The sequence below is a fragment of the Bos indicus x Bos taurus genome, chromosome 15, assembly GCF_003369695.1.
Source record: "Bos indicus x Bos taurus breed Angus x Brahman F1 hybrid chromosome 15, Bos_hybrid_MaternalHap_v2.0, whole genome shotgun sequence".
Taxonomy (NCBI): Eukaryota; Metazoa; Chordata; class Mammalia; order Artiodactyla; family Bovidae; genus Bos; species Bos indicus x Bos taurus.
In genome coordinates this window covers 46,205,379-46,228,506 of record NC_040090.1, presented here as the reverse complement: position 1 = coordinate 46,228,506, position 23,128 = coordinate 46,205,379, and the positions used below count along the sequence as shown (strand labels likewise).

The 23,128-nt window shown below is 38.2% G+C and overlaps 1 protein-coding gene and 1 non-coding gene across 2 annotated transcripts in view; one reads left to right on the top strand and one right to left on the bottom strand.

The window, feature by feature from the left end:
- Positions 1 to 23,128, bottom strand: part of PDE3B (phosphodiesterase 3B) — a 162,037-nt gene that overhangs the window by 132,689 nt on the left and 6,220 nt on the right. The window lies entirely within an intron of this gene.
- Positions 1,211 to 1,282, top strand: TRNAC-GCA. The gene has a single exon. It is a non-coding gene; the product is annotated as a tRNA-Cys (tRNA).

Genomic DNA, 23,128 nt, shown 5'->3' with positions numbered 1-23,128 from the left:
AAAAGAAGATGACTGTATTCCATGTCTTTGATAAAAATGTTTATATACCCTTACCAGCTAAAGACTTGATATATATCTTTAATATGGTTGAATCACTTCATACAAACAAGAATTTAGAAGACTGAGTTTAACAGGTTAAACTAATAAAGATTATTATCTTCCAATTACGTCACAAATTGTGTTATTCTGGAGCCAACTAAGCAAAGAGCTGACTTCCCTGGTAGCTCAGCGGTAAAGAATCCACCTACCAATGCAAGAAACTCGAGTTGGATCCCTGGGTTGGGAAGACCCCCTGGAGAAGGAAATGGCAACCCACTCCAATATTCCTGCCTGGGAATTCCATGAACAGAGGAGCCTGGTGGGTTACAGTCCATAGCGTTGCAAATCAGACATGACTTTGAGACTGAACATCAAACAACAAAGCACAGAGTAGGTCACAGTTTCAGGAAGAAGTGCTTGGGGCTAGAAAACTAGCATTGTTAATACTCAGCATTAACACAGAGCTAAAACAGTGATAACTATACAACAACTGAAGTCCTCCATTATTTACGAATAGCCAAGATAGGCAAATAACCTAAGTGTCCATTGATGGATGAAGGAGTAGGAACTGTGATACGTGTGTGTGAGTCCATATATCCACAAATAAGCTACAGATTTCAGAGAACAGATTAGTGGTTTGCTACAGTTGGGGCTGTGGGAGTGCACGAAATTGGTGAAGGAGGTCAAAAGTACAAAGATCCAGTTATAAAATAAGTTGTGATTATTTTAATAATACTTTATTGCATATTTTAAAATTTCTGAAAGAGTAAATCTTAAAAGTCTTTGTCATAAGAAAAAAATTTTTTATAACTATATAAGGTGACGGATGTTACCTAGACATTTTTTGCATTAAACACAAGTACTGAATCATTATTTGTACACTTGAAAGTAATATAATGTTATATATCAATTAAATCTCAATTAAAAAAACACTACTTAAGTGTGTAAGGATGAATGTTTGCACCTTCACTGAATTCTGTTTAATGCACTCTCTTGTCTTAACCCCATTTCCTCACCTCTCTGCTCTAGCTACTATCTCTGCTTTGCTTTAACTTCTCTTGCTATTTTCTTTAATTTTTCCTTCTGTGCTATATATGTGTATCGATACATAGACACACACATATATATGCATATATAAATATATATATATTTATATATATATATATATGGTTCCCTAATAGCTCAGTTGGTAAAGGATCTGCCTGCAACGCAGGAGACCCTGGTTCAATTCCTGGGTAGGGAAGATCCGCTGGAGAAGGGAATGGCTACCCACTCCAGTATTCTGGCCTGAAGAATTCCATGGACTGTACAGTCCATGGGGTCCCAAAGGGTTGGACACAACTGAGTGACTTTCATTACACACACACACACACACACACACACACACACACACACACACACACACACACATATATGTACACCATGTATATATCTTTTCCCTCTCTCTAACATTTTTTTTTTTAATTTGTGGTTGTGCTGGGTCTTTGTTGCTGCAGGGGGGCTTTCTCTAGTTACGGCAACCAGGAGGCTATGCTGCAGTGAACGGGCTTCTCACTGCAGCGGCTTCTCTTGTGGAGTACAGGCTCTAAGGTGCACAGCATTCAGCAGTTGCAGCATGTAGGCTCAGTAACTGTGACTCTTGGGCTCTAGAGCACAGGCTTAGTAGTTGTAGTGCACAGGCTTATTTGTGCCACAGCATGTGGGATCTTCTGCGACCCCTAAACCCCTGTCCCCTGCATTGGCAGGTGGATTCTTAGCTACTGTACCATCAGGAAGGCCTCTCTAACATATTTAGATATGCATCTATCTTTGAAGCATACACACACATAAAACTTGCCTGGACCTTGCTTTAACCCCTGCAAAACAGTGTTATTTGACGTACTGCCACTTCCTTCAAAAAGTATACAACCTCCACTCCCTACTCCCAAATTCACATGACCACCAATAACGACCTTTGTCACCAAGTCACACTGCCTTCTGTACGACCTCAATGCATCATTTAAAACAGAACACATCCTCCATCTTTAAACTATCCTCATGACATCCATGACTTTGTGCCTCCCAGGTTTTGTTTGGCCTTGACTTTAAACAATTTAGGGGAACCTCTTTAAGTCAAAAAAGCAAAATTACAAATATGAACTTTGATATAAAGGTGAATACTTATCTAGAATGGGGGGAGAATCACAAGTTTCACTAAAATATAGAAAAATAACATCATAACTCTATCAGTAATAAACTCCCTGACAAACTTCCAGAATACGTCTTCTACATTTTAATTGTATATTTTTCATGAACACTTCTTCATGTGACAATGATATGTAAGATTTTCTATGATTTTCCATGAGGAGATGGAAATACGTAAGATTTTTCATAAAGAGGCCGATTTAAAAAAAACTTTCTGATGACTAAATCACTACTCACATTTTAGAAAATATTCTTTTAGGTTCACAAACTGTTACTAGCAATGTCATAAACTTAGTATTTAGTAAATTTACTGTGTCACAAATTTTAGTATTGTCAAATCTGGGGAAACTTACCTTTGTTTCTTTTCTTTATAAGCTATCAGGTTCAAAAGAGTTTTCTCCATACTAACTTCTGGTTCTGTATATTTCAAATTGTGTTTCTCTTACCCTATTCACATACTTCTAGTGTCAGATTCTGTAGAATGTGTCTATATCATCTATAATCTCTGGCCTTGCATATTTTTTATAACACTGAGTCAGTACAGTAAGTAACAAGAGCACAGTTGACCCTTGAACAACTGCGGGGCTAATAGTGCCAACCCTCAGAGCCACTGAAAACCTGCATATAATTTACAGTAAGCCCACCATATAGGCAGCACCTCATAGCCACGGTTCCACATCCACGGAGTCAACCAACTGCAGATAGCATAGTACTATAGTTGTTTATTACTAAAAAAAGAAAATCTGCATGTAAGTAAACCCCCACAGTTCAAACCTGAATTATTCAAGAGTCAACTGTATTCCAAATGTCATTCCCTACTATAGCAGAAGGAACAGGAACATTCCTATGCCTAACTATCCTCTGAAGTAATAATGAACCACATAAACATATGCTACCCAAACTAAATGTATCCCCAGTTCAACTTTCCTTTTCCATTAGCTGGATCCCAAAAATACCTATAGGCACTCCAATGCTACATGACATGAGGGAAAATGAAGAATGGGAAGAGACAGCACTCTTCACTTAAAATACTTTACTTTTGGAAAGCCTATAGAAATGTGTGGCCATGTGAACACCTTTCTCCCCAAGTCATAGAAGAAATTTGCACAAGTGGTAAATCTCCCACATCCTACCACTCTTCTTCACGGACTGCTCTGTGACATGCCAACCACTAAACAGAAGTATTTCCCACAATTTTTGCTTTTCTCCTGAAAACCTGCATAATACAGATACTTCCCAAAGTCATGTTGTCCTTAATTTTTTTAATTTCATCTGCACTTCTTTCCCACCTGCGCCACCCCCCGCTCAACATCTCATCTATTCTCAAGCTTCATCTATGACTTAGCAAATAATCCTCACTCTAGAATGTAGTGACTAGACTATCAACTCTATGGGAAAGTGATATGTCAGCCTTGTGCTCTGCAGGAAAAAGCCTGACCCCAAGGCATCACACTTCCCCGAGGCCTTCAGGGAAACATACTGAGTAGCTCTGAAAGTTGATCTCTAGACTCATTCTCTTTTCAAGCTTCAAACCTATAATCTTCAATTCAGAGTACTAATTTCATTTTAGTAATACCTTTTAACGGAGAAGGCAATGGCACCCCATTCCAGTACTCTTGCCTGGAAAATCCTATGAACGGAAGAGCCTGGTGGGCTGCAGTTCATGGGGTCACAAAGAGTCGGACACGACTGAGCGACTTCACTTTCACTTTTCATTTTCATGCACTGGAGAAGGAAATGGCAACCCACTCCAGTGTTCTTGCTTGGAGAATCCCAGGGACGGGGCAGCCATCTATGGGGTCACATAGAGTCGGACATGACAGAAGCTACTTAGCAGCAGCAGCAATACCTTTTAAACTCCTAGTAAAAAATTTTCAGAGTAACATTTAAGAAAATTAAGGCACAATGAAATTATAGGCCTTGTTCAAGAAGAGCACAGATTATTCTACTGCTTAAACTTCCCTTTTAAAAATAAGTCACGTAGCTCATAAGCCATACAGACCTAACCTGGAATCACACTCAGTACCCTATACAAGAACACCATAATTAGAAATGCAAAGCCTAGTGCAAGTTATCAAACATGAACAGATAAAAGACTTTTGAGAAAGAAATCAAATACAATAAATAAGACTAAATATCAATAACTAAATAACAATAAATATGCCTGCATACACGTCTTAAAATTTGTATACAGAATGTCCTCAGACAACACAGAGTACATATTCAGTCATGTAGTCCTGCTCCAGTGAAAGACTCCATTGTAAACATACTACTAAAACAAAAGAGTTCCCAAGCAAATAGGACAAACTGCTGACATAAGCGTGGCACTGACGTATCTGTCTATTTGCCTTCAGTTGCTAGGATTCACTGTGTCCATTTTTCTCTAAGCTCTAAAACATGCAACTCTTTGATGTTATGAAGAGTCCATGGTTAAACAAAAAGTTGGCAGAACATTTAACATAAAAAGTATTTCAAATTCAAATCTCTAATTTCTTGAAAACACATTTTCCCTATGGTTAAAAATCAAATGTTAGTGAAATTTGAAATTTCTTTACCAAAAACAGCAACAAAAATCAATTTCAATAAAATGAAATGAAAAGGGAAACTGCATACTTCCAAGTTACTACCACAGAAATAAAATTCTGAATGCAACTATAAAAGAAAATTATCTATTTAGTCAGGAACGTTTTGAACCTGTACAATAAGAGAACTACACATTTTGCGTTACTCAAAACAAGGAAACTATGTAGTGATTTGAGTAAATTCCTAAATTACTCAATTAAGATCCATTTCACCTTTAGAATTATAATCTTAAGATTATAAATGAATGTATTAGACAATAAGTAAAGTGAATTTTATGTAACCTGTATGATCTATGAGTGAAGAGGCGATAAGAAATATGTTTGGTAGGCAAGAAAATAGAAACAGTGGCAACTTTCTGTAGCTCCATAACTATTAATATAATCCTATCTCAAATTATACGTCAGTGGGAAAGCTCCCCCAGGAACTTTCATCTGCTCTTGGTACACCATGCATTAGATGGACTTAAACTACTTTTGATTAGCAGCAAAACCAATCAAATTTCCAGGAAACCTTCAGAATTCATTAATATTAAATGAACACAATTCCATTGTTTCTCTAACAGCATTTAACAATATTTCCTCACAGTCCCCACATGGCTTTCTAACTACTAAAATATTTTTCAACTTTTATATTCTTTGGGATACAACTTCCATTTCTATTTAAAAATTCAAATATTTCAAATCAATTCAATATAACTTATTATAAACTTACTATGATTTTTTAATTTAAATAAATATTTGGGAAGTCACAATTAATAATTTTTCTACCAATACAGTCCAAAGGGTCACAAACATTCAGACACAACTTAAGTGAGTGAGCACACGCACACACACACACACCCCACACACACACTACCTATACAAAGTTTTATGTAGTTTTATGTAGTTATTTCACTTGCAAAACCATTTGGCATTATTCAAAACTGAAGCATAGACATAGCCTACCACCTAGAACTCTATCCAGGAAAAACACAGCAAAGAAAAGATAATACACAGGCATCTAATATATGTAGAGAATTGAAATTATATAAAGTTAACTGTAATAAAATTTAAAATTAGACTAGAAATCAACAACAAGAAGATAACAGAAATACTCCAAACACTGAGAAATTAAATAACTTCTAAATAAGCTATAATTCAAAGAGAAAATTTAAAGGAAAATTAGAAAATAATATGAACCAAATAAAAAGTAAGATATAACAGATTAAAATTTATGACATGCAGTTAGAGTAGTCCTTAGAGGGAAAGCTAAAACACTAAATGCCTATATTAATATTAGAAAAGAAGAAAAATCTAAAATCAATAATCTAAGCTTCCGCCTTAAATTAGAAAGAGAACAAAATAAGCCTATAAGCAAGCAGAAAAAAGGTAACAATGATAAAATCACATATCAATGAAAAAGCAACAGGAAAGCAAGAGAAAATTAATAAATTGAATATACAGTTTAAAGCTTTCCAAAGAGAAAAAAGGAATTTCTAGTCCCTAATGCTATCACTAGAATATTCTACTAAATACTTAAAGAATAAATAGAACTAATTCTACATATTCTCTTCTGAAAATAAAAAAGGGAATACTTCCCAACTCATACTGGGACATCATTACTCCATACCAAAATCAGACAAAAACAGTACCAAGAAAACTATATACATATCCCTCATGAACATGGATGCAAAAATTCTCAATAAAATACTAACAAATCAAATTCAGCAATGCACAAGAATAATAATACACCAGAACCGAGTGGTACTTAACCCTGTGATGCAAAAGCTGGTTCAATATTCAAAAAACAAGCAATGTAATCCGACAAATTAACAATGTAAAGAAACAAAAAAGACATACTTTATGACCATAACACTTGACACAGAAAACTCATTTGACAACATTCAACTTTCAGCAAACTAAGAACAGAAAGAGACTTTTCTAATCTAATAAAGAACAGGCCTGAATTCACTTAATAGATCCTTATTAAGTGCTACGTTAACTACAGCGCTACCTACGGAACTGAGGATAAGGAATGCAAGAGGGATGACACTGCCCCTGTGCTTAAGAAGCTCAACATCTAAACAGGAAGGCAATCACATACTTAACTACAGGCACTTTAACAGTAGCATATATAAAACATTATAAATGTTAAAAAAAAAAAAGGACATTCTATCCAAGGGATCAGAGGGGTAGAGGTAGAAAGTCTACTGAAATAGTCCAAGCCAGTTTTCTCTCACTTGTACAACTGCAACAGCCACCTACCTTTCTGCTTCCACTCTACCGACTCCCCACCAATAGTCGATTAAAAAAAAGCCAGAATAGTAATTTTGAAGCATAAATTATACCATGAAATTGTCTCATGGCTTCCCGTTAGAATGCAGTTAGAAAGAAGTGCAAGTGTCAACATGGTCTACAAGGCCCTATGTGATGCACGTGCTTCTTACCTCTCCTACCACTCCCTACCCAGCCATCTTTCTTACTAACTCCCAAGTATGCCAGGGTCTTTCCCACCACAGGGACCTTATCTTTGCTAGGTCCTTCAGCCCAGAATGTTCTTCCCCCAGAGCTTATGTGACCAGTGCCTTTTCAACATTCATGTGTCAGTTAAAATGTCTCTTCAGAGAGCGTCTCCCTGACGATCTTACCTAAAGCACCACCGCCACCTCCACCACCCTGGCCCATTATTCCATTTTACTTTTTCATGAAATTTAGAATTACCTGAAGTTATTTTACCATGTTTTTATTTTCTATTTACCTGTGCTACAATTTTTAAGACTCCATTAGAGCAAGAACTTCATGCATCTTGTTTCCAGTACTAATCACAGTATCTAGAACAAAACTTGGCACATTTGTATGTGCTCAATAAATATTGCTAAAGAAAGATGACATTTAAGATGGATTAAGGAAGGGGGGAGGGCAGGAGGGATTGACCTTGTCAAGAGGAATAAACAGAGAAGGAGAAAAGGAAATCAACACGGTTTATCCAGTGTTTCAACTTTTACAGACTCTGAAGAATAAAGCTACAGTTGTGAGGTATCCTGAAGATTTTGTTGTGTTTTCATGATGCATTAATATTCTTTCAAACATCCCCAGTCTTTTCTTGAATACTTCGCCTGGCATGCAGATCATTAGCTCATGAGCTCATGAAGTAATCAACTCTGATCAATACCTTTAAATGACCAAAAGATTTTCTCATGTTTGTCAAAAAACTGCCTGCTGCTGCTGCTAAGTCGCGTCAGTCGTGTCTGACTCTGTGCGACCCCATAGACACCAGCCCACCAGGCTCCCCCGTCCCTGGAATTCTCCAGGGAAGAACACTGGAGTGGGTTGCCATTTCCTTCTCCAATGCATGAAAGTGAAAAGTGAAAGTGAAGTCGCTCAGTCGTGTCCGACCTCTAGCGACCCCATGGACTGCAGTGCACTAGGCTCCTCTGTCCATGGGATTTTCCAGGCAAGACTACTGGAGTGGGGTGCCATTGCCTTAATCTCAGTTCTGACCCCAGAAGTTCACATGAAAATAGTAAGTTTAATCCCTATTTTATAGGGCAGGCTTTCAAATATTTGAAGACAAGTAAAACCTCCTAAATATAATTTTTAAAATAGATATTAAGAACATCTCTTGACAGTGCCTGCTGGGCCCTGGGCTAAGCACTTCATATGAATGACTCATTTAATACTCACAACTTCTCTATGGTAAAGTTATGATGACTATGCCTATTTTACTAATGAGAAAACTGAGGCCTGGATTAGGTAATTTGTCCAGGTCATCAAGCTGGAAAATGAATTCTGATGCCAGACTACAAACACAGACAGTCCAATTCCAGAGCCTACATTCTTAACTATTAACCTCACTCTCTAAATGATTCCTGCTGTTTCTACTGTTAGGGCTCCGTCACCATGTGCAACACACTCAGATGGCAATGCTAAGGCTCAAAACTTGACTCCGTATCTTCTACCTAATGATGAAGGCAACACTGATTCTCATGCATTTATAAAAGCCATGATATAATGTAAATTTAATAACAAAAAAGAGGAAAAGCAGTGTAAAAATTAATGTTTCCCTGCAAATACTACCCATTTTTATGGCCTACTATTCCTCTTTGTTCAGCACAGACTCCAAACTGAAATACTTTCCATTTTCAGAGCACAATTTTTATTTCACTACTTCTCTACCTTTGTTTTCATGATTTTCTCTTCCTAAGCAGCTATTCCACTTCTGCAGAGAATGGTATATACTGTGTTTTTCATTTTAAAATTTTATTTACTTATTTATTTTTGGCCACACCTCGCAGCATGCAGGATCTTAGTTCCCTGGCCAGGGATTGAACCCATGCCCCCTGAGTGGAAGTGCAGAGTCTTAACCAATTGAATCACCAGGGAAGTCCTCTACTATGCTTTTAAAAAGCCAGTTGTGCTGGGTATGTTTCATTTGCCCCTCCAGAGCCATTCTCCATTTTTCTCCACTCTGTTGTCTGTCCCCAGAAGGCTGTCCTGAATAGACTGTAATAACAGTCTCCTTTGCCCAGTCTTTTGGGTAAATTCAGCCAATGGAGACAGGAAAAGAATGAGCGAGGAGTAATGTCACCTCTAGTTAGTAATCTACCAGAAGCCAAAGCTTCTATTCAAATGCCCTCACAGTCTTGACAATAACCTCCTATTCCTGCCCTTACGTGTCCAAAGGCTGTGATGGCTACCTACTATTGCTCACTAGATACTTCATTATCCCATGTCAGCTTCCCTTAACCCTTCCCACACTTCTATAAATCACTCCTATGGTAAGCTCTCCCAAGTTTACCCATTTGAGTATATCATCTATTTTCTGCCAAGGACCTCACTGACACATCACCACTCTTTGCCTACACCTTCTCTGTTTATACTTCCTTTATAGCACTTTTTTTTCCCTGCGCTAGATTTATCTTTGACTCTCCCAAATCATTAATTTCTTACCTGTAGTAGGCACTGAATGAATGTTTCAAGAGTAAATGGGGGTGGTGGGGAGCATTCCTGGTGGCTCAGTGGTCAAGAGTCCACCTGCCAATGTAGGAGACATGGGATCCCATATGCTGCAGAGAAACTAACCCTGTGGCCACAGCTACTAAGCTGTGCTCTAGAGCCTGGGAGCTGCAACTACTGAGCCCCTGTGCTGCAGCTACTGAGTCTGTGCTCTGCAACAAGAGAAGCCATCGCAACGAGAAGCCCACATACTGCAGTGAAGAGCGGCCCCCACTTGCTCAACTAGAGAAAAAGCCCTCGCAGCAATGAAGACCCAGACAGCCAAAAACAAAATTATTTTTAAAAGAATAAATGGGGGGACATAACATTAAAAAATCAAAAGAACAATACTTCATGACATAAAAAAAAATACAAAACCCAAATTTCAGTTTCTATAAAGATTCAAAGACAAGAAAGCTAATCTATTAGGATAAAGGTCAGAATCGTGGACATTTCTGGATGTGGCGATTAACTGGGCAAGAACACAAGGGAGCCACCTATGGTGCTGAAAATGCTCCTTATTTTGATCTGAGTAGTAATAATATGGGTATATACGTATATGAAGTTTTGTTGAGCTGTACACCTAACATTTGTTCACTTTACGGTATGTACAGTAGACCTCACTAAAAAAGAAAAGGAAAAATAAATCTATATGTGGCTGCTTATGTTGAATCAATACGGCTAACACCTCATTTATCCAGAGATTCTTTATTAAAACAAGCAAAAAAGGTCTCTGAACAGACAAAATAGATGTTACAAAGTCCATACACTTTATCCATGAGAAAGACTTTCAGGCCTTTTCATCCTTACATTTACACCCAATTCCAATTAGCTTGGTTAACTAGCTTCCTGACCTACTATTGATAATCAGTAGCAAATTGGAAAGGTAGGGAGGATGTGTGTTAAAGATTGATAAGTGAGAAATAACAGCGAACAATAAGCAAGCAAGCAAAATAACCTTTAAAGAGCAGGTAAAAACTCAAGATACAAAAAAGTCTGAGATCACTTACTATATGGCAAGGAGACTTTATAAAGCACTTAAGGCATCCTTCTATCACAGCACAGTAAGAGAAACAGTGTAAAATGAAAACTCTTTACTTTTTAGGGAAATAATGAACTATTTTCATCAAGATCTGTCAGTAAGCAGAAACAGGGGGAAACATATGAGAAACAGTCACATTAAAAATGCTTTTAAACTAATCACCTGTAAAAAGATAAATGTCAGTTACCAGGCATAAATGTACTTAGTTTAAAATAACCACATCTCTGGAGCTTGCTAAATAATTACAACTAATAATTTACTATCTATCATCTTCCTCTTTGGTTTCCCTGGTGGCTCAGAGGGTAAAGCATCTGCCTGCAACGTAGGAGACCTGGGTTCGAGCCCTGGGTGGGGAAGATCCCCTGGAGAAGGAAATGCAACCCACACCAGTATTCTTGCCTGGAAAACCCCATGGACGGAGAAGCCTGGTGGGCTACAGTCAATGGAGTCGCAGAGAGTCGGACACGACTGAGTGACTTCACTTTCACTTTCCTCTTTGGCAAACTATAAAAACTAGCAGATTTGTATGCAAAGTTCTCCCTAGAAATTTTTTTTAAAGTGCATCTAAGCACTGAAAGTTTTCCTTCTATCAACACTGGTTAACTGAGAACCATTCAAACCAAATTTTAAGCATTTTTTGTAAGCCATATCTGAAAAACTAACATCAAAGTTGTTTATAGCACTACTGAACCACTCCAATGTCACTTCAAATCACCACTGTAAGCCACTTCTTTTTTTAAGAGGGAATTCCTACCCATAAGGTCTACATTAGTCTCCTAGCTCTGAATGTTCTACACTTCACTTACAAACTCTGTCACTCCTAAAGCAATCCCTCCCCTGGCTAGAGAAGATTACTGCTGGGTTCTGTGATTTCAAGAATGTATTTTTTAGGAATTCTCCTCCTCTTGCTATTTTCGACAACGGTATTATAAGTGTGTGCCTGTGTGTTAGTAGCTCAGTCATGTCCAACTCTTTGCAACCCCGTGGACTGTGGCTCACCAGTCTCTTCTGTCCATGGAATTCTCCAGGCAAGAATACTAGAGTGGGTTTCCATTCCCTTCTCCAGGAGATCTTCCCAACCCAGGAATCAAACCTAGGTCTCCCATATTGCAAGCAGACTCTTTACCATCTGAATAACCAGGGAAGCCCTGGAATTATAAGTAGTATCCAGCGACTAGGAAAAAATAATGCCATGTTAAGTGATAAAAAGAAGAGTATTTAATGTGGTAATTCAATGCAATAACCTATTTGGTATATGCCAAGCACAGGGCATACATAAATGAATGAAAAACTATCTGTGCATTTAAAGAAGGCAAGAAAGAGGCAAGAAAGACCTGTCAACAAATATATTCAGTGTTAAGAACAATAGTAGGTGAACACTGAGAAGGAAGTGACTCAGTTTTGTCAAGAGAAGGAAAAAAAAGAACAAAAGTAAAATCTGTAGCAGTTTTAAAATTAAGTACATGCCATGCAACTATGTGAAAAACTACAGTAGCAAAAATGAGGCCATGCAAAATTTAAAATACTTGTTGCATAAAATGTGTTAGGGTTACAAATGGCTTTTCCTATTTTCATGTTGAAAGGCAATGCCTTGTCCTCAATCCTACGAGTTTCTGTGAGTTGGAATTTCCCCTAAACTTTCTAACCTCTGTGTGCTTAGTCACCCAGTCATGTCCAGCTCTTTGCGATCCCATGGCCTGGAGCCTGCCAGGGTCCTCTGTCCACGGGGATTCTCTAGGCAAGAATACTGGAGTGGGTTGCCATGCCCTCCTCCAGGGGATCTTCCCAACCCAGGGATCAAACCCAAGTCTCCCGCATTGCAGGAGGATTCCTTACTGTCTGAGCCACCAAGGGAGCCAAGAATGATGGAGTGGATAGCCTATCCTTTCTCCAGGGGATCTTCCTGACCCAGGAATTGAACCAGGGTTTCCTGCATTGGAGGCAGATTCTTTCCCAGCTAAGCTACCAGGGAAGCCCCTGGCCTCTCGTTATTCCCTCACTATTTTTCTCCTAGAAGAATAGTAACTTACATGATTGGTAAGTTTAGACTAAAGAATTACTTAAGCATAATTCTACCTGTTGCTTTTTTGCTCTTGGGGGCCTACCTGCTAGCTGGAAGTAATTCTCAAGTGCTCCTCCACAGATGGGCTCTCCTAGCAAGCAGGGAGGATGTTCCTGGCCCTGTCCTGCCTGTGTGCAGGTATATCTATTTAGCTCTAGGCTTTATGACTAGAAAGCAAAACTGCCTGCATACATAACCTATGTCCTGCAACATGAGCTTTATCAGGAATAAAGGTGGTATTCTGATCTCTCATCTGTCACTCTTTTCTCAGTTTGTTCAGAATTTGGGAAAGAAATGTGGGTTTTATTTATTGAGACCCCTCAGACACAACTAAATTACAGTGTCTTCTCATTTAAAATAAAACCTTCACTTTCATCTTATTCTAAGCAGCTGGGTGTAATATATGTACATGATTCTTCTTCAAAGACCTCATCATTCCTAGCAGAACTTTTGTCTTAGCAATGTTTGCTGAAGCAATAAATTTTCAAATAGTAAAGCTCATTCGTTATGGTGCTTGTGTGCTCAGTCACTTCAGTCATGTCCGACTCTTTGTGACCCTATGGACTGTAGCCCACCAGGCTCCTCAGTCCATGGGATTCTCCAGGCAAGAATACTAGAGTGGGTTGCCGTGCCCTCCTCCAGGGGATCTTCCCTGCCCAGGGAAACCCACATCTCCTGTGTCTCCTGCATTGCAGGTAAATTCATTACCACTGAACCACTTAATTTACAACAAAAGCAAACTATAAAATGACGTATAAAGTAGTAAATAAGGTGTTCACTATGTGTATGTAGGTATTTTACCCCTAGCAAAAAATATTTTTCCATATATTTGTAAAAATTCACATCCATAATTATTTCTGTCTGCTTTAAACCATTACCATGTAAGTAATGAAAGATCTTTAGGGAACTTTAAAAGGTAGAACAGAGTGTTAAATTGAAGAAGCAGTAAAGCTCAGTGCCTAATGACTGGAGGGCTGGAGGAATCACTTTTTTTATACAGTTTCTCTTCCTTCTGTTCGCTCATCTGTTGTCTATCTCTTATCAGCCCTGGGGTGGGGCTGCATAACTGTCAGCATGCTTAGCAGACAGTGAGCTATAAAGCAAGAATTATGAGTGAAGGCATTTGTTTGAAGTTCCAGTGTACCTCCAACCCCAAAGTGACAAACTGGAACAAAAGTTTAAGTGACAAAAATGATGGCTGCAGTAGCTGACAGATTCTTCATCTGGTAGACCAAAGGTTCTTAACCTTTAACTCTGAAACTTCAAAAGATAAGAAGCCCCAATTATCCCTTTTAATCGCTTTTAAACTCATCACTTGCATCTTTGTTGTCCTAATAATAAACAACTGCTAAAAGATTTTTCCCCATATAATCCCTTATGCACAGCCTTTTTACTCAATACAGGCTGCAAAAGGAGTTCCAGGACAATAAAAAGCATTGTCTGAAATATATAAATTTCAATTAACCTTACCACTGATTTATTGCCAACATTCGCTGGATCATCAAAAAAGCAAGAGTTTCAGAAAAACATCTATGCCTGCTTTATTGACTATGCCAAAGCACTTGACCATGTGGATCACAATAAACTGTGGAAAACTCTTAAAGAGACAGGAATACCAGACCTGACCTGCCTCTTAAGAAACTTATATGCAGGTCAGAAAGCAACAGCTAGAACTGGACATGGAACAACAGGCTGGGTCCAAATACGAAAAGGAGTATGTCAAAGCTGTATATTGTCACCCTGCTTATTTAACTTATATGCAGAGTACATCATGAGAAACGCTGGGCTGGATGAAGCACAAGCTGGAATCAAGATTGCCAAGAGAAATATCAATAACCTCAGATATGCAGATGATACCACCCTTATGGCAGAAATTGAAGAAGAACTAAAGAGCCTCTTGATGAAAGTGAAAGAGGAGAGTGAAAAAGTTGGCTTGAAGCTCAACATTCAGAAAACTAAGATCATGGCATCTGGTCCCATCAGATCAGATCAGATCAGTCCCATCACTTCATGGCAAATAGATGGGGAAACAGTGGAAACAGTGGCTGACTTTATTTTCTTGGGTTCCAAAATCACTGCAGATGGTGACTGCAGCCATGAAATTAAAAGATGCTTATTCCTTGGAGTGTTGTGTCTTTTGTTAACAAAGTACAACAAACCTTTGTTGACAAAGTAATGTCTAGTCAAGGCTATGGTTTTTCCAGTAGTCATGTATGGATGTGAGTTGGACTATAAAGAAAGCTGAGTGCAGAAGAACTGATGCTTCTGAACTGTGGTGTTGAAGACTCTTGAGAGTCCCTTGGACTGCAAGGAGATCCAACCATTCCATCTTTAAGGAAATCAGTCCTGGGTGTTCATTGGAAGGACTGATGTTGAAGCTGAAACTCCAATATTTTGGCCACCTGATGTGAAGAGCTGACTCATTTGAAAAGGCCCTGATATTGGGAAAGACTGAAGGCAGGAGGAGAAGGGGACGACAGAGAATGAGATGGATGGATGGCATCACCGACTCAATGGACGGGAGTCTGAGTGAACTCCGGGAGTTGGTGATGGACAGGGAGGCCTGGAGTGCTGCGGTTCATGGGGTCGTAAAGAGTCAGACATGACTGAGCGACTGAACTGAACTACCATTGATTTTAAAGTAATCTGGCATAAAGTACCAAGCAGTTCAATAATGAAAATTTTAACTATAATAACAACACTAATACTGCATGGCATCCTTGCCAGGTGCCAGACACAGTTTCAAGAACTTCACAAGTTAAGATCATGGCATCTGGTCCCATGACTTCATGGCAAATAGATGGGGAAAATGTGGAAACAGTGACAGATTTCATTTTCTTGGGCTCTAAAACCACTGCAGACAGTGACTGAAGCCACGAAATTAAAAGACACTTGCTCCTTGGAAGAAAAGTGATGACAAACCTAGACAGAGTATTAAAAAGCAGAACCATCGCATTGCTGACAAAGGTCCGTCTAGTCAAAGCTATGGTTTTTCCAGTAGTCATGTATGGATGTGAGAGCTGGATCAGAAAGAAGGCTGAGCACCAAAGAATTGATGCTTTCCAACTGTGGTACTAGAGAAGACCCTTGGGAATCCCTTGGACAGCAAGGAGATCAAACAAGTTAATCTTAAAGGAAATCAAATGTGAATATTCATTGGAAGGACTGATGCTAAAGCTGAAGCTCCAGTACTTTGACTACTTGATGCGAACAGTTGACTTATTGGAAACGACCCTGATGCTGGGAAAGATTGAGGGCAAGAGGAGGAGGAGGCAACAGAGGATGAGATGCTTGAATGGCATCACTGACTCAATAGACATGAGTTTGAGTAAACTCAGGGAAATAGTGAAGGATAGGAAGCCTGGCATGCTGCAGTTCATGGGTCAAAAACAGTCAGATACAACTTAGCTACCAAACAACAACAACAGGTTATTAACTCATTTAATCCTCACAACACCACCTCACATCAGTGAGACAGATGCTTTTATTACCTCCAGCTTATACCTGGGGAAACTGAAGTACAGAGAAGTTAATATTTTGCCTAATATCCTGGAAATAGCCTCTGGCATCCAGAGATGCCATTTAAACTCTGAAGTCGTCTGGCTTCAGCATTGTGCAACACATCTTATTGTTAATGAGAACTCCAAAGACAGTAGGGAATGGAGACCCATCTCCACCTAGAGTTCTTTCCTTTACTCAAGATCAACATGAACTATCAAGAGAAATGACAGTAAGAGTAAATACAATAATAGATATCCACTGTCAATTCCAAAATATACTATGAGAAATACTAAATAGAGATGTTTGATCCCTGTTGTCAGGAAGGTTACATCTCATTTGGACATAGCAAGTATGCACATGAGAAAACATGCATTAATCAAGAAAACCAAGCTCTTTGTCATTTCTCCTAAAGCAGGTGCTTCTCCCAAACTGCCTACATTGACTAACAATACCACTCACCTTTCAGACAGCCAGAGATGAAATATCTTCAGACCTCTTTCTTCATATGAAAATGTTCATACTTCTCTGTGTCTCCACTGCAGTATTCTCACTATAGAGAGAAGACTCTCAGGGCATCTCACTATTCTCATTTTTCCTTCCAAGGTAAAGGCTATTTTTTTCTAGTTACAGTTCTGGCTTGTTTTCCCCTCAGAAATTTGGCGCTGTGAGTAATGTTTCAGGACATCAAGGCTACTTAATTTTACCTATATATCTATCACTAGCATTCCTTCTTGATTTCAGTTCTTCCTGTCTGAAGTATGTGTACTTTTGCTGGTAAAAAAAAAAAAAAAAAAAAAAAAACTCAGTTTTTATTTCTCTTTCTAGAAGATTTTACTGGGCATTTACTAGTTTGACAGCCATTTTCCTTAAGCACATGACAAATAACAGTCAACTGTTTTCTGGCTTCCATTCTGTTATTAATAAGTCATCTTTCAGTGTAATTGCTGTTCATTTTTTTTGGTAAGCAACTTCTCTTTTCTCTCTGCTCTCTTTTAGAACTTCTCTTCGGTGTGTGTTCTGAATTCTGCAACGAAGGCATCTAAGGGTGGATTTCTTTTTCTTTGTTCTGCTGGGATTCAGTGGGCTTTCTGGATATCAGCTGGTATTTTTCATCAGTTCTGTAAAGTTCTATTTTACAGCCATCATCTCTTCAGATATTGCCTGTTCTCCCTTTTATTATCTCCTTTTGGAACTTCAGTTAAATTCATGTTAAACTTTTTATTGTCTAACTTTTTTGATCCCTCTTTATAACTTCCATCTATTTTTCTCTCTGCAAAACATTATGGACAATTTCTTTGGATCTATATTCTGATTCACAGGTTCTGTCACTCAACTGCTGTTTAACATGTGCATCAGGTTTTAAATCTGTGATAATTTTTTCATCTTTAAAAGTTCTATTTTCAAATCTATATGATTATTCTTTAATCCTCTGTTCTGCAAACATTTCCCCATGCTTCTATTTCATTTAAGCATATTAAACATGTTTTTGATATCTTATATATAATAGCTCCAAGCTCTGAAACCTTTGTGGGTTTCTTTTGTTGCATACCTTTTTCTGTAGGTTCTTATTCATAGTGTCCTATTTCTTTGCAAGTTTTGTTCACTTTTTACTATGTACTGCTCAATTTCCTTGGAACTTCATCTGGGGGAATTATCTGATGTCTTAAGAAAATCTGAATTTACTTCTAATTTACTTAGAGAATTTTAATTTATTTCTATTTATCTGAGACCACTTTACATTTTTCACTTAAGGTTCCTAAGTCTACATATGCAGCATTACTTTAGATAAAAAACTAAATAAGTACTCTGATTCTAACTGTATGATATTTTTCTACTTGGGTCACTTCTTTGAGTCTCATTTTTTTATGAGGCTTCCATACACACAAAATTAAATTTGTTTTTTTCCTGTTAATTTGTCTTTTATCAATTGAATTACTAGCTCAGCCAAAGAGCCTACAAGGGAAGAAAAGAAATTTTTTCCTTCCCCATACTACTCCCACTTCTTTTTAGGGATCCAAGATTTTTCTTACTCAGTGATTTCTTTCAAAAGATATATTCTAAAATGCTTAAACTTGTAGCTTAGTTGTTTCCATTGGTTGAGTTCTTAAGGGCTTGTTATATACTGAAAGTGGCACTTAGCATATTACTTACCTACATTGACTAAACATTTGATATGTGCTCTCTCTCGTGCATCCTTTTTGTTGTCCCTCCAATAAGTAATTTCATCCAATTTGTAAAGTTCTAGTCTCTACACATTTACCCACAAACTACGGGGGGTGGTTTGAAAGATCCACCAAGAAACTGAGATTTTTAATACTCTATCCAGTTTCTGACAGGTAAAGAAGATAAAAAAGTCAATAACAACACAGAAGGTATGACAAGGACATTTTACAACTTTATCAACCAGATAGCTAATAAATAGTGTACCTAACAATTGAAAAATGTATTTGTTCAAGCACATAGATTATTTATGAAAACTGGAGAAGGAAATGGCAACCCACTCCAGTGTTCTTGCCTGGAGAATCCCAGGGATGGCGGAGCCTGGTGGGCTGCCGTCTATGGGGTCGCACAGAGTCGACACAACTGAAGCGACTTAGCAGCAGCAGCAGCAGTAGATCATATGTTAGGCCACATATTTTGCCCACATGACACTTAGATCAGAAATCAACAACAACTAGAAAACTTGCACATGATTAGGATTTTTTCCTAAATAACTGTTAGTCAAAAAGGGAAATCAAAATGAAAATTAGAAAATTCTTTGGACTGAACGATAACCATACTACACACCCAAATTTGTGAAATTCAACTAAAGCAATATTTAGAGAGAAATGTATAACCTTAAATACATACGCTGGAAAAGCGCAAAGTTAAAATGGGCTTAGCATCTCAATTATAAATTTTAAAAAGGAATAAGAGGGAATTCTCCGCAGTCCAGTGTTTAGAACTCCTTACTCTCATCACTGCCAAGGGCCTGGGTTCAATCCCTGGTAAGGGAACTAAGGTCCACAAGCCTTCCAGTGCAGTCAAAAAAAAAAGGAACAAGAAAATAAACTCAAAAAGAGAAACAATAAAAGAGCTGATATAAATAAAACAAGTACCAGTCCCAAGAGTTGGTTTTTTAAAAAGATTAGAAAACAAATTTCTAGTAGGATTGATTCAGAAACAAAGAAAAAAGATAGAAAGGATGTTAGGAATGAAAAAGACAAAAAAGCAGATGTTGAACAAAATAAACATAATAAAAAGATATTATAAAGAAAATAAATTTGACAAGTTATACTAAAATTTCTAGAAAAATACAACTTAAAATTTTCAAAGTCAACTTCTCCTCTAAATTGTTCAAAAGATTTAATTCAATGGCAATCAAAACCCCAATATGAATTTTTGTAGAACCTGAGAAACTTATTCTAAAATTTATATTGAAAAGCAAAGGTCCAAATGTAAATGGCAGATTCTTGAAGAATAAGATGGGGGGAAAAAATAAGAAGAAGAAGAGGGGACTTACAGTATACTGTCACACTAAGCTATTGTGATTAAGACAGCGTGGTACTAACACAGGGCACGTAAACTAATCAATGAAGCAGAACAGAGAAGCCGGATAGACTCATACACATAGTGAAATTTGATACAGGACAGAGGCAGCACTGCTGATAAATGGAAAATAAACTTTTCAATGAACTGTGTTGATGTAAGTGGGTATATGGGTTAAAAAAGAGCTATACGGGTAAAAAATGAGCTAGGACCTCTATATCACATTATACATGTAAATCAATTCTAGGTGGATGAAAACTATTTGAAAGGCAAAACTTTAAAACTCTGAAAAAACAACACAAGAGTCTATTCTGACTTCCAATAGGGAAGACATGGAGGGTCTCACACCATTAGAGGGCAAGACTAGTAGCCTTGATAATATTAACAATTAGAACCTCAGTTTCAAAGACACCATGAAACCTGGAAGAAGATATTTACAACCAAAATAACCAATAAAAGATTATATCCAAAATATATAAAGAACTCATGAACTAAGAAAAAACAAAACTGAATTTTTAAAACAGCGCAAGACATGAACACATAATCCCTGAATAATAAATGCACTCCATAAACATAAAAAATATTCAGCTTTATTAAGTAACTATATAAATGCAAATTAAAATCTCAAAGTAATACACTTCACACTTTACTAGACGAACAAAAATTAAAGTCAGTAAATAGGAATCATTGGTTCAAGGGCATTCTCATTCTCTACTAGCAAAATATAAATTACGTGACCATTCTGAAAAACAATTCAACTTCCCAGAGGGTCTTAGTTTTCTACGGCTATGTGTATGGGTTGAACCCTGTCCCTCAAAAAAGGATATACTGAAGTCCTAACTCTCAGTACCTTAGCATGTGACTTCATTTGGAAATAAGGTCTTTACAGAAGTGATCAGATTAAAATGAGGTGATTAGGATGTAGGCCCTAGTACAATATGACTGGGGTCCTTATAAAAAGGGTAAATTGAGGCAGAGAGACAGGGCACAGAGGGAAGACCGTAAGAAGAGACATGGGCAGAGTGCCATGTGATGAAGGCAGAGGTGGAGTGACAAATCGAAAGGCTGGAAAATGCCAAACATTGCCAGTAAAACCAGCAGAAGGTGGGAGACGGGCATGGCACAGATCCTCCCCTCAGAGTCCTCAGAAGGAGCCAACGCTGGGACAGTCTGACCTTGGCTTTCTAGACTCCAGAACTGTGAGACAATAAGCTTCTGTTATTTAAGCCACTGGGTTTGGGGTGCTTTGGCATAGCAACCCATGCAAACTGTTAGTCGTTAATGCAAACTAATACATTCCGGTAACAAATTACCACAAACTCAGTCACATAAAACGAGTTATCATCTTACAGTTCTGCGGGTCAGAACTCTGACACAGGTCTCACTAAGTTAAAATCAAAGTGTTGGAAGGGCTGCCGCTTTTGAGGACTTGGAAAAATCCACTTCCCTGTCTCTTCTACCTTCGAGAGCCTGCCTGCTTTCTCTGGCTCCTGGCCTTCTCCCACTGTCAAAGCTAAAGGTAGACTGAGTCTTACACTATATTACCCCAATCCTATTTCCATTGTCCCTTCTCCTCCGATCTCTGCTTTCTTCTTTCATTTTTTAAGGAAGCTGTGATTACATTGGGTCTAAAAAGATAATCCTGGATAATCTCCCCACCTCAGGATCCTTAACTTAATCCTATCTGCAAAGTTTCCTTGCTACATAAGGCAACACACCCACAAATTGCAGGGATTATTACATGGACACCTTTGGGGTGCCATTATTCAGCCAACCACACATAGTGAACTTGAATATGAACATACCTCATTGTTGTTTAGTCGCTAAGTCATGTCTGACTCTTTGAGACCCCATGGACTGTAGCCCACCAGGCTCCTCCGTCCATGGGATTTTCCAGGCAAGAATACTGGAGTGGCTTGCCATTTCGTTCTCCAGGGGATCTTCCCAACGCAGGGATCAAACCCAAGTCTCCTGCATTGGCAGGCACATTCTTTACCACTGAGCCACCAGGAAAGCCTTACAACTTAGCAGTTCTAGATGCATGCATGCACCTAGGAGACATTTACCTCATGCGAAGAGTTGACTCATTGGAAAAGACTCTGATTCTGGGAGGGATTGGGGGCAGGAAGAGAAGAGGACGACAGAGGATGAGATGGCTGGATGGCATCACCGACTCGATGGACATGAGTTTGGGTAGATTCCAGGGGTTGGTGATGGTCAGGGAGGCCTGGTGTGCTGCAATTCATGGGGTCGCAAAGAGTTGGACACAACTGAGCAACTGAACTGAACTGAACTGTTTGGTTTTGGAGTCAAAGCAATTATTTTTAAGTCAAGTTTAGCTCATTTACACTGACTGACGTGGCAGATAAGTTTAATCTTAGTTCTTTTCGAGTATAGTGGTACATTTTCTGGTTTTAGAAATGTTAAAAAGCAAAAAAAAAAAATTTCACAGCAGCATTGTAGATAATAGCAAACAACTGAAAACCACCCACAGGTCCATAAACAGTGGAATGGATAAATTGTATTATGCTCATAAGATGAAATACTATACAGCATTGAAAAATGAACAACATCTATCCACATCAACATGAATGAATCTCAAAAGTTAAGCAAAAAAGTTACAGAAAAATTCATATAGCATGATTCTGTTTGTTAAGGTTCAAAAGCAGACAATAATGACAACATATTATTTCTATTATTTAGTAATAAATAATAATAGAGTCATGTCCAACTCTTTGCAACCCTAAGGAGTATAGCCTGCCAGTCTCCTCTGCTGAAGGGATTTTCCAGGCAAGAATACTGGAGTGGGTAGCCATTCCCTTCTCCAAGGGATCCTCCCAAGCCAGGGATCAAACCCACATCTCCTTTGTCTCTTGCACTGCAGGCAGATCATTTACCACTGAGCCATTGAGGAAGCCCATGTTCAGGGGAGTTATAAAGCCAAGTAAAGGAATGAATAGCAAAAAAAAAAAAAATCAAGATAAATGTATTGTCTCTGGGACAGAGAAAAGGGGATACAAAAGAAGTTAACACAAAGGAAATGAGTGGTAAATACTTGATATTTTTCTTTTTTGTCTTATTTTCTTCCTTAAACCATATTTAAAATATATATATATGTACAGTCTTTTATGTATGGCATTTCTCATTAACAAATATAAATGCTGCTGCTGCTGCTAAGTCGCTTCAGTTGTGTCCAACTCTGTGTGACCCCATAGA